The following is a 15,671-nucleotide window of genomic DNA, read 5'->3' as shown; positions in this document are numbered from 1 at the left end:
AACGTGAGACAGGAGTCCATCAACATCCTAAAGGAGAACACAGGCAGCAACCTCTTCGACCTCAGCCATAGCAATTTCTTCCTAGAAACATCGCCAAAGGCAAGGGAAGCCAGGGCAAAAATGAACTATTGGGATTTCATCAAGATAAAAAGCTTTTGCATAGCAAAAGAAACAGTCCACAAAACCAAAAGACAACCGACAGAATGGGAGAAAATATTTGCAAATGACATATCAGATAAAGGGCTAGTATCCAAAAATCTATAAAGAACTTATCAGACTCAACACCCAAAGAACAAATAATCCAATCAAGAAATGGGCAGAAGACATGAACAGACATTTTTCCAAAGAAGACATCCAAATGGCCAACAGGCACATGAAAAAGTGCTCAACATCGCTCGGCATCAGGGAAATCCAAATCAAAACCTCAATGAGATACCACCTCACACCCGTCAGAATGGCTAAAATTAACAAGTCAGGAAACGACAGATGTTGGCGGGGATGTGGAGAAAGGGGAACCCTCCTACACTGGTGGTGGGAATGCAAGCTGGTACAACCACTCTGGAAAACAGTATGGAGGTTCCTCAAACAGTTGAAAATAGAGCTGCCATATGATCCAGCAATTGCACTACTGGGTATTTACCACAAAGATACAAATGTAGGGATCCGAAGGGGTACGTGCACCCCAATGTTTAGAGCAGCAATGTCCACAATAGCCAAACTGTGGAAAGAGCCAAGATGTCCATGGACAGATGAATGGATAAAGAAGATGTGGTATATATACACAATGGAATATTATGCAGCCATCAAAAGGAATGAGATCTTGCCATTTGCAACGACATGGATGGAACTGGAGGGTGTTATGCTGAGTGAAATAAGTCAATCAGAGAAAGACATGTATCATATGACCTCACTGATATGAGGAATTGTTAATCTCAGGAAACAAACTGAGGGTTGGTGGAGTGGTGGTGGGTGGGAGGGATTGGGTGGCTGGGTGATAGACATTGGGGAGGGTATGTGCTGTGGTGAGCACTGTGAATTGTACAAGACTGATGAATCACGGATCTGTACTTCTGAAACAAATAATGCAATATATATGTTAAGAAAAAAAAAAGAAGATAGCAGGAGGGGAAGAATGAAGGGGAGTAAGTCGGAGGGGGAGACGAACCATGAGAGATGATGGACTCTGAAAAACAAACTGAGGGTTCTAGAGGGGAGGGGGGTGGGGGGATGGGTTAGCCTGGTGATGGGTATTAAAGAGGGCACATTCTGCGTGGAGCACTGGGTGTTATGCACAAACAATGAATCATGGAACACATCAAAAACTAATGATGTAATGTATGGTGATTAACATAACAATAAAAAATTATTCAAAAAAATAAATAATTATGTGAATTCAACGTATATTTAGTTCTACAGTGTATTAGTAGGAGTAGAGAGTCACCTCCAGATTACTTAGATATGAAGCCCAGCTTTGCCATTTACTAGCTCTGAACTCATTGGACAAGTTTACCCCTGTGTGACTCAGTTTCCTCATCTATAAAGTGGGATAATAAATGGAATCCTTCTTATGTGCTTGTTGTGAGAATTAGATTAATTAATACATATAAAACACTTATAACAGGGGCGCCTGCATGGCTCAGTTGGTTAAGCGTCCAACTCTTGATTTCGGCTCAGGTCATGATCTCAGGGTCGTGAGATCGAGCCCCAGTCTGGCTCTGTGCTGAGCACAGAGTCTGCTTAAGATTCTCTCTCTCCCTCTGCCCTTCTCCCAGCTCCTGCTGGCGCGTGCTCTCTCTCCCCCTCTCTGAAATAAATAAATCTTAAAAAAAAAAAGTCCCTGGCATTATAATACATGCTCAGTTAATGTTAGCTGTTACTATTCATAGAAAATGAGGGGAAAGAATGCATGGGAAATTGAACTTAGTTTATTCTTTCTAAGATTTGGCTTCCTTTTTCATCAGATCTTTTGTTAGAGATGTTCATGTGTAACAAAATAGATATTTAGTATTATTTTATTTCTTCATGTTCTGATTTTTCTGATGGAAACTTTTACCATGTGATGAAATGATCAGGAAACAGGAATGAAGGGGAGAAAAAGCAGAGATAAGAAATCAGCTTTGAATGATTAAAAATTCCTAGTGCTATTTTAGTCCTTGTAACTTAACTGTTTCTCTTAGAAACTAGAAGAAAAACAGACCTGGGGGGGGTGTTAATCAGTTTTTTTTATAAATCTAAACCAACTATAATCAAAAGATTGTGTTGCTGTAAGCAGATATGGCAGTGAATTTGTGATAACATTTAACCCAGAGCTTGCAAGATAATTTCAGTTATGCCTGTGTTTCTCTTTCCTTTTTGTCATGAAAATTGTTAAGCGATTTATTATAATAAGTTCATTACCTACCTACAAGCCTGGCAGTTTTCCCAACTTAAATACTCCATAACCTGAAAGGGATACCTGTAAGCTAAACTAGTGAAAGATCCTATGTTCCCTTTGCCTCTCTCCGTTGTTTTCAAATATTTATTGAATGCTTACTATGTGCTGAGCAGTATGTTACTTGTTGAGAATGTAAAGACAATTTCTGCTTTCAAAGAATGTAGGAGAGACGGGTAAGTAAATAGATAATTAAAACAAAAGTGACGTGTACCACTGTATGTAGAGGTATGTTCAGGGTGACTTTGGAGCACAGAAGACGGATACCTAACTCAGTCTTAAGTGCCAAAAGGTAGAAATGTTCAAAGAAGGCTTCAAAGAGGAATTTTGAACATCTGGAATCTGGAATTTGAAGGAACAGGAGTTAGCCAGTTGAGGGATTCTGGGGAGGGAGAGGACTTTACAGGCAGCTAGGACAGCACATGCATACGTAGATAGGCCCAGGAGAACATGTCACAGTTTAGAAATTCCAAGTGGTGCAGTGGGACCAAAGACTCGTCCTAGGACCGAAGATGAGCAGGTATGGGAGAGGAATGAGAGAAGAGGCTTGCTAGAAAGATAGGCTTGGGTCAGGGGTTGAAGGATTTTTTTGTGAGCTGTAAAGAACATTGTTAAATTTGTGCTGTTATAAAGACCACTGTGGTACCACTTCTGAGGACAGATTAGAGAGGAGTAAAACAGGAGGCAGTCAGAAAGAAACTGTCACTGCCCAGGCACATCCAAGAGTATGTTCAGGTTGAAAGCTGCACTCCACCAACAGATTCTCTCAGACTGGGAAGATTTGTAAAATTGTGTAAAAATACAGACTTTTTACCCCAAGTGAATGAATCCCAGAAGAATTATTTCAGCCCTTTATCTTTTTTTTTATCCTTCACTACAAGTCCACACAAGAAACGGGTTGTCAGCTTTTCCTTGGATTTTAGAAGAGGGACTATTCTGAAGGCCCCTGGTATGTAGGCCTGGGAACCAGGTGAGTATTTGATAGAGTGTTTAATGGCTAATTGGATCCTGTTACATTTAGGGCTTTTTCAAAAAAAGAAATTATTTTTAGGCTGAAAAAACAATCAAATTTGCATCTTGAAAAATTTTATTTGGTGACTACATTTTGATAGCATCAGTAGTGCAAATAAAGATTAGCTTTTCTAAAAGATTAGAGTAGGATTAGGCTAGTTGCTTTAGCATAGACAGGTGAGCAAAAGTGTACGTTGACCCTATTTTCTCTGACTTCACTAGATTGTCTTCCTAAAGTGTTTATGTGTTTCACTGTTACTTTTGTTCTTTAAGATTTTAAGTAACGTCTATACCCAATGTGGGGCTCGAACTCAGAACCGCTAGACCAAGAGTCAAAGCTCCAGGTGCCCTCACTGTTACTTTTTTTTAAAACAAGATTTAGAAGCACAGTTTTGTATAATCCAAAACATAATTTCTGTTTGAATTTAGAAATTATATGTATAACTTTTCCCCCCTGTGCTTCATCTCCCAGAATCTGTGGTTGTGAAAGATCGAGGGTTTTGAGGGAAGAGAGTGGTACAAAAGAGGTGGATACCTCATACGTGGAAACCAAAGAATAAAGTGCATTTGAATTACTGGCTGGAGCAAGTTTGATAGAAACACCATTGATATAGTCATCCTTGGTTCCTATTGCAGGAATTACTGTTGACTCATAGTGTTAGCCAGGTGTTCATTACTCAGAATTTTTATTTAGTAGACGATGAAGGCTTCATTCTCCCCCACATGGTCTAGAAAAGAATGTTTAGGGAGATTCCTTGTTAGAAATTTCTGAATAACTTTTACAAATATTATAGCTATGTCAGACATTTATTGTATTCTTACTGAATATTTGGCTCAGAATATTCCTTGGTCATGTTTAGATTTCTTTCTCACTTGAAGTGAGATTGAGGGCCAGATGAGTTAGAAAGAATTATGAAAGAGAGACGGAAGGAGAGAAGTGGCTAAGAGTCATCTCTCTGAGTCACCAGCAATGAATGCCACTTTACTGGAGAACATTGAACTTGTTTCAAAACCCGGGGATGGGCAGCTCTTTGACTTCTGACTGGTTAGTTTCACACATCATTGAGAACTTCTGTTTCCTTAATAGAGGCCACTGGGACTTAGTTTTTATGAATATCATGTTCTCTAAAGTACTTTTTTCTTTAAAACTCATCATCACTTTCACTGTAACTCTAAAAATCTACTTTCAGCCCATGAAAAAGTACTATTTGGAGTAGAAAGAATAGTAAATGGAAGGCCAGTAAGATGGAGGTTTATTAACTTTCAATGGATAACAAATAGATGTAATTGTCAGTAAATCTTTAAAATAAAAGCATTTTTCTTTAGGCTTTGAATTGTTGTTAATAGTCAAAGACTGAGCGTTACTACAGAAAGTAGTAATTCAGTTGCTAGAGAAAGAGTATTAGTAGCTCACTAGTTAGTACTATATAAAAAGAAACATTTTTTTTTAACTGTCAAGGTTCCCTCAGAGTAGGTGGTGCTTGGTACCTTGGAAGATAGATACCACACGCTGAGGAAAGGTACAATTTGTGCTTTGAGAGAACTGTTTTGTTACTACTCGAAGACTTCCCAGTGGGCTTTAAAAACCCTTTAGGTTCATCATGTCCAGTAGAACTTTCTGTAGTGATGGAAATGTTCTGGATCTGCACCGTCCAGTGTAGTAGCCATGTGTGGCTATTGAGCATCTGAAATTTGGCTAGTATAACTGAGAAACTGAATTGCAAATTGTGTTTAATATAAATACATTAAATACTAATAAATTTAAATAATCATGTATAGCTAGTGACCATAGTATTAGACAGTGCATCTTTAGCTATTTGAGAACTGAACAGCACCTTTGACAACCATTACTTCAGTGACCAGTCATTAAAATTTACTCTAGTGTAACCAATATTTATTTGTAGTACCTTTGAAAGTGTCACCTTTTATTTTGCTTCTGTTAGAACTGAAGGAACTACAGTACAGGAATACCTCAGAGATACTGTGGGTTCAGTTCCAGACCACTGCAATAAAGCAAATGTCACAATAAAGTGAGCCAAATGAATATTTTTGTTTCCTAGTGCATGTAAAAGATGTTTACACTATACCGCAGTCTATTAAGTGCACAGTAGCATTATGTCTAAAAAACTAATGTACACATTTTCTTTTAATTTTTTTTCTTTGAAGATTTTATTTATTTGTCAGAGAGAGAGAGAGCACAAGCAGGGGGAACAGCAGGCAGAGGGAGAAGCAGGCTCCCCGCTGAGCAGAGAGCCTGATGAGGGACTCGATCCCAGGACCCTGGGATCATGACCTGACCCGAAGGCAGAGGCTTAACTAACTGAGCCACCCAAGCGCCCCACATCTTATTTTTTTTTTAAAGATTTTATTTATTTGTTTGAGAGAGAGAGAGCACGAGAGGGAGGAGGGTGAGAGGGAGAGGCAGACTCCCTGCCAAGCAGGGAGCCCGATGTGGGACTCGATCCCGGGACTCCAGGATCACGACCTGAGCCGAAGGCAGTTGCTTAACCAACTGAGCCACCCAGGCGCCCCCAACCCCACCTCTTATTTTAAAAATACTTTGTTGCTGGGGCACCTGGGTGACTTAGTTAAGCATCTGACTCTTGGTTTCTGCTCAGGTTGTGATCTCCTGGGTCATGAGTTTGAGCCCTGTGTGGTGTGGGGCTCTGCATGCTGCGGGGAGTCTGCTTGAGGATTCTCTCCCTCTGCCCCTACCCCCCACTCTCTCACACACGCGCTCTCTGTCTCACAAATAAATAAACCTTTTAAAAAATATTTTGTTGCTGGAAAAAAAAATAAAAATACCTTAGGGGTGCCTGGGTGGCTTAGTCAGTTAAGTAGTCTTCACCAGGAATAAATTCCATCTCAAGAAACCACATTCTTTGCTTGTCACTAAGAAGCAACTCCTCATCTGTTCAAATTTTATCATGAGATTGCAGCAATTCAGTCCCATCTTCAGGTTCCATTTCTTACTCTAGTTCTCCTTCTTTTAGCACCACATCTGCAATTACTTCCTCCATTGAAATCTTGAACCTTACAGTCATCCAGGGCAGTAGGAATCAACTTCTTCCAAAGTCCCATGAGTGTTGATATTTGGACAAACCCTTCCCATGAAATCACAGGTGTTCTTAATGGCATGTAGGTTGGTGAATCCTTTCTTGAAAATTTTCAGTTAACTTTGCCCAGATCCATCAGAGGAATCACTATCTATGACAGCTACAGCTATACAAAATACATTTCTTAAATAATAAGGCTGGAAGGTCAAAATTGCTCCTTGATCCATGGGCTTCAGAATGGATGCTGTGTTAGGAGGCGTGGAAACAAAGTTAATCTCACTGTACATCTCCATCCTGAGCTCTTGGGTGACCAGGTGCATTGTCAATGATATTTGTAATAGTAATATTTTAAAAGAATTTTCTTTCTGGGCAGTAGTTCTCAAGAGTAGGCTTAAAATATTTAGTAAACCATGTAAACAGATGTAATGTCATCTAGGCTTTGCTGTTCCATTTGTAGAGCACAGGCAGAGTAGATTTAGTGTAGTTCTTTTTTTTTTTTTTTTTTTAGGTCCTAGGATTTTTAGAATGGTCAGGGAGCACTGGCTTCTACTTATTTCCTTTTTTTTTTTCTTAAAGATTTTATTTACTTATTTGACAGAGAGAAACACAGCGAGAGAGGGAACACAAGCAGGGGGAGTAGGGGAGGGAGAAGCAGGCTTCCCGCTGAACAGAGAGCCAGATGCGGGGCTCGATCCCAGGACCCTGGGATCATGACCTGAGCCAAAGGCAGACGCTTAACAACTGAGCCACCCAGGCACCCACTGGCTTCAACTGAAAGTCACCAGCCCCATCAGCCCTTGACAAGAGAGTCAGCCTGTCCTCTGAAGCTTTGAAGCCAGGCATTGATTTTTCCTCTCCAGCTATGAAAATCATAGATGGCATCTTCTTCCAATTTAAGGCTGTTTCATCTACACTGAAAATCTGTTGTGTAGTGTCGTCACCTTTGTCAATTATCTTAGCTAGATCTTCTGGATAACTTGCTGCAGCTTGTACATCAGCACTTGCGGCTTCTCCTTGCATTTTTATGTTACCGAGACGGCTTCTTTCCTTAAACCTCATGAACTAACCTCTACTAACTTCAGACTTTTCTTCTGCAGCTTCCTCACCTCAGCCTTCACAGAATTGAAGAGAGTTAGGGCCTTTTCTGGATTAAGCTTCAGCTTAAGGGGATTTGTGGCTGGTTTGATCTTCTGGCCAGACCACTCAAACTTTCTTTATATCAGCAATAAGGCTGTTTTGCTTTCTTATCATTCATTTGTTCACTGGAGTAGCACTTTAATTGCCTTCAAGACCTTTCCTTTATATTTGCAACTTGGCTAACTCTTTTGGCACAAGAGGTCTCGCTTCTGGCCATCTTGGCCTTCACCACGACTCCCTCACTAAGCTTAATCATTTCTGGCTTTTGATTTAAAGTGTGAGACCTGTGACTCTTCCTTTCCCTTGGACACTTAGAGGCCACTGTAGGATTATTAATGGGCCTAATTTCAATATTGTTGAGTCTCAGGGACCAGGGAGACCTGAGGAGAGGCGGGGAGAGATGGGGGAATGGCCATCTGGTGGGTGGGGCAGTCAGAACACACACAGCATTAAGTTCTCCATCTCATGTGGGCCTGGTTCACGGCGCCCAAAACAATCTCAATACTAACATCAAAGATCACTCATCATAGATCACTATAACAAATATTATAATAATGAAAAGTTTGAAATATTGTAAGAATTACCAAAATGTGACACAGAAACCCAAAGTGAGCAAATGCTGTTGGAAAAATCGTGCCGATAGACTTGCTTGACTCAGGGTTGTCACAAACCTTCAGTTTGTAAAAAATGCAGTATCTGTGAAGCACAATAAAATGAAGTCTCCCGAAGTGAGGAAGATGACAGAGGAAGTTAATTGGGGAATTTATTTACTTCAGGTCTTTATTTACATGTCATCTTCCCAGTGAGGCCCTTCTCACGGTTTTTCCTGTGGCCCTCTTGTCAGCCCACTTGTTTCCCTTTCCTGAATAATTTTTCTCTATCATCCTTATACCATCTAACATACTAGAAAGAAGGCATGGGGTTTTTTTTCACCACTGTATTCAGTACTATGTCCCCAACACCTGGAACAATAACCTGATACTTTAGAGGTGCTCAGGGAAATATTTGTGGAATGAATAAGTAAGACTTGTGGTTTCCCAATAATAATAATCCAATCCATTAGACAGCTATTTTGCATTATATGGCAAGCACTGAGCTAGATTCATTATATAAAGTGCACTATGGCCACAGTTCTCTTCCATAATAAACCACTTCTTAGAGGCATTATTTGAAACCTAACATTGAATTGGTTAAGTCATTGGTTTGACTCTGCTGTAGAATTTCAGAACCACAGGGGAGCTTGGCAATAATTGGATTCAGCCTCCTGATGTCATATAGTGGGTTTAAAGTTCCATTGGTGTCATTTATAGCCTCTTCCCACCTCCCTTTCCCCCTCATCCTCACAACCTCTGAATCTTTTGGTCCAATTATCTTTCCCCACATCTTCTCATCTCCATTCAGTTAATTCTCACTTCTGTCCGGGCCTACCCTTCCCACTGTCTCTCCTGCATTCTAACCAACTCTGGAAATCCTTAGCCCAACTGTGAAAAAACCCTTTCATCTTTCTTAACTGAAACTTTCCTGTTTAATAAATTTCTTACCACTCTTTCCTCAATTCTAGAAGCATTTCCTGACCCTTAGGGCATCCTTAAGAACTTACTGTCTTCAAAACAAAAACTTGAAGAGAAAGTGAAAAGGCAGAGTCCAGGTGCTAAAGCACCAGTGTTTTAGTCTGAGGTCTTCCATTGCACGGAACTGAAAGCAGTATGGCATGATTTCACTTTCATTCTCCCATAACCACAGGCCAACACATTGTAGGCTTGCAGACATGCACATTACTGCAGGCCTACCATCCGTACTGCCTCTGTGATAGAAAAGCCTATTGGAACCTCCCGAGTTTTTCCTAAGAACTGTGATGTTTATATTTAAACACTGGTGGGGGGGTCACTTTGTAAAGAATCTAAGTGGGGCAAGAGGGGGTTGAATATTGTAAGTAGCTTCAACCATCCGACTCTTTAGAAAGTCTCTTACTTAATCCTCACAACAGCTCTATAATTCTGTCCATTTTGAAGATGTGGAAACTGAGGCTCATTAAGTTAAGTAACTTGTTCAGAGTTGCCTGATCAGTAAATGGGAAAGCTGAAGTTTTACAGTTACTCGTGAATCCAGAGCCTCTGCTCTCTTCCGTTGGTAAGCCATGTTGCCCTCTGGAAGTTGGGGTAGTTGGGCAACAAGAATTACAGTATTTGATGCAGAATAGGAAGCAAGTGTGTTTGCTTTTGCATCCAAAGAACAAGCCACAGAGAGAAACCAGTGTCATTTGGGGCAAATGAGATGAGTATCTGGTGATAACCAGGGCCTCTGTCTTGACTTACGGTTTCTGTCACTTTCAGCCTGTTCTTCAGGCGCGTTCATATGAAGTATACATGCTTTCTGCTGAGGAACTTGAGCCTGACAGTAGTGATTGTGTAAGGTTTTTGTTTTTTGTTTTTTGTGTTTTATTTTATTTTATTTTATTTTATTATGTTATGTTAATCACCATGCATTACATCATTAGTTTTTGATGTAGTGTTCCATGATTTATTGTTTGCGTTCAACACCCAGTGCTCCATTCAATATGTGCTCTCTTTAATACCTATCACTGGGTTAACCCATCTCCCCAGCCCTCTCCCCTCTAGAAACCTCAGTTTGTTTCTCAGAGTCCATAGTCTCTCATGGTTCGTCTCCCCCTCCGATTCCCCCCCCTTCATTTTTCCCTTCCTACTGTCTTTTTTTTTTTTTAACATATAATGTATTATTTGTTTCAGAGGTACAGGTCTACGATTCATCAGTCTTACACAATTCATAACACTCACCATAGCACACACCCTCCCCAATGTGCATCACCCAACCACCCCATCCCTCCCACCCCCCTCTACTCCAGCAACCCTCAGTTTCTTTCCTGAGATTAAGAATTCCTCATAACAGTGAGATCATATGATACATATCCTTCTCTGATTGACTTGTTTTGCTTAGCATAATACCCTCTAGTTTCATCCACATTGTTGCAAATTGCAAGATTTCGTTTTTTGGAGTTTTTAAAAAATTTTTTTAAAGATTTTATTTATTTGACAGAGAGAGACAGTGAGAGAGGGAACACAAGCAGGGGAAGTGGGAGAGGGAGAAGCAGGCCTTCCCCGGAGCAGGGAGCCCGATACAGGGCTCGATCTCAGGACCCTGGGATCAGGACCCGAGCTGAAGGCAGATGCTTAACGACTGAGCCACCCAGGCGCCCCAAGATTTCGTTTTTGGTTTTTTTTTTTTGATGGCTGCATAATATTCCATTGTGTGTGTGTGTGTGTGTGTGTGTGTGTGTGTGTACCACATCTTCTTTATCCATTCATCTGTTGATGGACATCTTGGCTCTTTCCATAGTTTTGCTATTGTGGACATTGCTGCTATAAATATTGGGGTGTAAGGCTTTGTATAAACATTTACCCGACAGATTTGTCTCCTTTGAAAAAAGTTATTACTTGCAAAGCAGTACAGTCTCAAAAACCATCATGAACATGCCATTTTTTCCCCCAAAAAAGCAAGAGTTTCACATCAATTCTCGGGATTCTTTGGAATGATTTCTTCCAGCCTCCATCTGTAGCACTTTTCACCTTAATTGCCTCTTGTTACTAGATTTTGTGAACAAAGCTTAAAATTGAAGAATTTTATTTCTTCCCTTTGTTCAAGGTTAATAAATACTGGTTGCATGTCCACAGTGCACTGAGTTATGTCAAGCATTGAGGGTTTAAAGATAAATACATCACGATTCCTGCCCAGGAGGAGTTTCTAGCCTATAAGAGAGGTCAGAAGATCATTGCAATTTAGGGTAATATGTCCAGCACAATCAGTCATGATCAGCTCTTTACCTCTCCAGTCTTATTCCTTGATGCTTATATCTTTTTCTCACCTCTGTCATCTCTTCTGTGACTAACTCTTTTTGATCTTAGATGTCACTTCTTTTGAGATATTTTCTTTGATCTCTCAAGACAAAGCTAGACACTCCCACCCCTACCAGTATGTTTGCATAGTACCTAAGTACTGATTATTGTAGATCCTATTTATTTGAACTGTCAGCGCGTTAAGGGCTAAAACTGTTGTTTTAGCACCAACACATTGCTGGGCACATAATCAATGATCAGCAAATCTTTACTGGAATTCTCCTTGAATGACTAAAGAATGGCTCATAATAGTGGAAGCAACATTTGAGCCAGTTCTTAAAGGATGAGTAGAAGTTCCCTAGATGGATCTGGGGAAGAAAAAATCCAGGCCAAGTGAAGAATTCGTACAAACAGATGAGACCTTGAAAAGTTTTTACAAGTGACTGGAAGGCTTTCTAATTTCCACATGGAGTCTGAGATACAGGTTATTGTCTAATGTTATTTCCTATAACTCTCCAGAGCCAGCCAGACTAGATTAGAGTTACATCATGGGGTAAAGAATAAGAAGCTACTCCCCCCCCCAATTATAGATCCAGAAGTTGAAAATTAATCCTTTACTTCAATATGTATCTGTGTGACCTGTCAGTACTTTCTGTTGGTCAATCTTTCCTGGAGGGAAGTGACTTTCTTCCCAACCTTTCATTAGAGCTCACCTCCTTGAGACATCTCAGGCCAGGAGAAAGTAGTATGCTGAAGTAAATTGAGGGAGATGTGATTAAAATCACTAAGAGCTTACTCCCCTAAGTAATCCAATTTATATTGGTACTTCAAAATAAGTACATTTAAATGAAAGCATTATGCTCTTGTGATTGATCTTGTAAACTATATAAATGTGTGTGATCTCATGTTTGTGTGTGATATGATATGCTTGCCAACAAAAGGCTTTGGAGTTATAAACGTCACTAAGTTTTGAATGCCTAGCTCTTTATAGGTTACTTGCAGTGTTTAGAAGCAATTCTTTAAAAAAAAATGATGCTCTGGTTAGAGGGCTTCAAGTGCTATCTTTGCCTGTTAAACTTTATTTTTATAAGGCCTTCTTGCTCTTTCCATAAATATAGGAAGATTCACAAATTTTAATCTGTCACTTCTCCCATTCCTTGAGGCAATAAGCTGTGGAGGAAAAGTACTCTAAAAAGAGACTATCTTTTATTACGGGACAGTTAAGAAGAAACAGTTGTCTACTTACTGTAAAGTTAAAACGAGAATCCCCTTTGCATTTTTTTAAGTAGGCTCCAGACTCACGACCCTGAGATCAAGACCTGAGCTGAGATCAAGAGTTGGCCGCTGAACCAACAGCCCCACCCTTTGCATTTCTAAAATATAATACATGGAAAACTAGAATGAACTCAAGGCTTTGATTGTTAAATTTTATTTTATTTTTTAAAAGATTTTATTTATTTGAGAGCGAGCGAGCACAAGCAGGCAGAGGAAGAGGAAGAAACAGACTCACTGTTGAGCAGTGATGTGGGGCTCTATCCCAGAACCCTGGAATCATTACCAGAGCTGAAAGCAGACGCTTAACTGCTTAACTGACTGAGCCACCCAGGTGCCCCTGATTGTTAAATTTTAAAGTCATCAGTGGACCAGTATCTTCCTCTCTCTCTCAGCTTGCTTGCTTATCAATTGACACCAAGTAAATATTGATTGTTGGAATGAAACTGAAACAGGCTGGCCAGTGACCGTGTATCAGCCTGGTACATAGGCAGCAGAATGATCAGAGAGATTTGTTGTTGTTGTAGAGAATGGGCTTCCTTGGGAAATAAGTATATCTTTAGGAAATAAATATTTCTGACCATTTACACAAGGGCCAAAAGTGAGTCCTGGAGTTAGAATTGGGAGACTTGGGTTTTAGTCCAGGCTCTGAGCAAGGCAGTTAATGGTCACTAAGAATCCTTTCATTCTTTTCTTTATAAGTTTTATTGTGACCTTCACAGTACTCTAGAGTAAGCAATGAGCCAAGCCAAGGTGGGCATTTAAATTAAGCAGGTGGTAAACAGCAGCTATACCAGGATCCGTAAATCTGTTGTTGTACTCCTGTATGGTCCTGTCAGCATAAATTAAATGCGACAGTACTGTTTCGGAGGGGGGTGTTTGGGTGTGTGCGCGCACTGTTCCATCTGCTTGAGGTTTTTGTATAGCAACCCTGATTGTGTTCAGACTTCCTCCTTAACTTCCTTCTTCCAGTTTGCTCTCTGAATTCATGATACAGAAATGTCATCCTCTTCCGTTTCTGACTAACCTCTTTGTAATGACTGAGTTTTTTGCCATCTACTATTGTCTGGCTGTTCCTGGCCTTTCCTTTCTTGATTTGTTTTTTTACTGTAACAACTGTGATCATTAGTGCTTGCATTTATTGAGAGTTTTCCGTGTGCCAGGCACATTGCAAAGGGCTTTATTTATGTTCATGTCATTTAGTCCTTAACACCTGCCTTGTGCTGCTAAGTATGGTTACGCCCCATTTTACAAATCAGGAAACTGAGGCGCAGAGGTGAAGTAACTTGCCTAGTGTTAACGCCTAGTGATAGATCTGGAATTAAAATTTCAGTTGCCTCCAAAGCTCTCCCTCTTTTTTTTTTTTTTTTTTTAGTTTTGTCGTTTGTTTATTTTTTAAGATTTTATTATTTGACAGAGAGAGAGAAAGGACAAGCAGGGGGAGCGGCAGGCAAAGGGAGAGGAAGAAGCAGGCTCCCAGCTGAGCAGGGAGCCCGTCGCAGGGCTTGACCCCAGGACCCCAAGATCATGACCCGAGCTGAAGGCAGGCGCTTAACCGACTGAGTCACCCAGGCTCCCCCAAAGCTCACCCTCTGGCCATGATGATGGAGACAGTGGTGATGATGATGATTACTACAATTTGTTGAGCACCTACTGGGTTCTGGGCGGTGCATTTGCCACCTTTTTCCTCCCCATTTTATAGTGTAGAAACCTATTACACATGGTCTGCTTTTAGGCTAGTAAATAAGTCCCAGGGTTTAAAGGCATTGGGCATTCTTACATTACAGCATTCTTTCAATATGTTTTTCCTTTTACTCTTTCCTGTTTTAATGGTCAACATGTTTTTCTGACTACTACCAGTATGAACCAGTATTAAATGTTGCCTAAGTTTTTCTGCACTTTTTTTCTTACCACTGCCTTGGCATTATCATTTTCTTATTTGTTACCTTTGCTATTTTTCCTATATCAAAAGCAGATAATGGGGATAAGATAATGGGGGGAAAGGAGAAGGTGCTAAGAAAAGGCAAGAGGAAAGTCCAAATACTAGAAATTGTTCTGTGATCTCAGTTTGGAAAATGAAGATTTAAACTAAAAGCTCTGTTTTTTTTTGTTTGTTTTTTTAGCAGCTGTCTTTTGTTGAAGGACTTTGGCACTTACAAATAAAAATTCATCAAACTGTGTCCTTAATATTTATGTATTTTGGCTATATGTAAATTAGTTATATTATTAAAAAAAATCAGTATGCAAGCTGGACCTTCAGTTGCTGCCTGTGGTTAGCTGATATTTCCATGTATTATAAGCAACATGTAGGGTTACTCCCAATAGTTTTGTAATCCCCAAGATCATATGGTGGTTACTGAGCTTTAGCAGAAAGAGAAATAGTATATAATATCTTCCAAACATTTATTTCGAGTTTACTATTTTAGTAAGGAAAATTTTCAGAACTGTTTCTTTTTATTTTTAGAAAAGGTATATTCAGGGCTCCTGGGTGGCTTAGTTGGTTAAGCGACTGCCTTCGGCTCAGGTCATGATCCTGGAGTCCCTGGATCAAGTCCCGCATTGGGTTCCCTGCTCGGCAGGGAGTCTGCTTCTCCCTCTGAGCCTCCCCCCTTCTCATGTGCTTTCTCTCTCTCTCATTCTCTCTCTCTCAAATAAATAAATAAAATCTTTAAAAAAAAAAAAGAAAAGGTATATTCAGTCCTAAAATATCCTTTCTGATGTTATTAATTCCCCAAGTATAGATCAAATCCTGCTTAGGGTATACCACTTACAGGTAGGAAACACTACGATTTTAGAGCAAGCAGTGAAATATAAGAACAATCGATACTTTTAAGGCAAGCCTGTTTTGAAGACATACCTTTGAGTTGAATTCTACTCCCATCAGTCTGCTGTGCATAACTCTGATGTTTTTTG

The 15,671-nt window shown here is 40.0% G+C and overlaps 1 protein-coding gene across 15 annotated transcripts in view; it reads left to right on the top strand.

The window, feature by feature from the left end:
* PHACTR4 (phosphatase and actin regulator 4) overlaps positions 1-15,671 on the top strand; it is a 110,278-nt gene that overhangs the window by 46,966 nt on the left and 47,641 nt on the right. For 4 of the 15 annotated variants that reach the window (XM_028113709.2, XM_088022537.1, XM_088022536.1 and 1 more), the window contains exon 3: positions 3,313-3,401. The exons of the other annotated variants lie outside the window; for them this stretch is intronic. The gene's annotated coding sequence lies outside the window, so the exon portion shown is untranslated. The remainder of the gene's footprint in view (positions 1-3,312; positions 3,402-15,671) is intronic. 15 annotated transcript variants of the gene reach the window in all.

Source organism: Eumetopias jubatus, unplaced genomic scaffold (assembly GCF_037043125.1).
Source record: "Eumetopias jubatus isolate StellerSeaLion01/CBP00866 unplaced genomic scaffold, mEumJub1_p1.0 scaffold_4, whole genome shotgun sequence".
In the NCBI taxonomy this organism is placed as follows: domain Eukaryota; kingdom Metazoa; phylum Chordata; class Mammalia; order Carnivora; family Otariidae; genus Eumetopias; species Eumetopias jubatus.
Note: the sequence above shows the minus strand (reverse complement) of the source record. Positions and strands in the feature narration are given on the sequence as shown.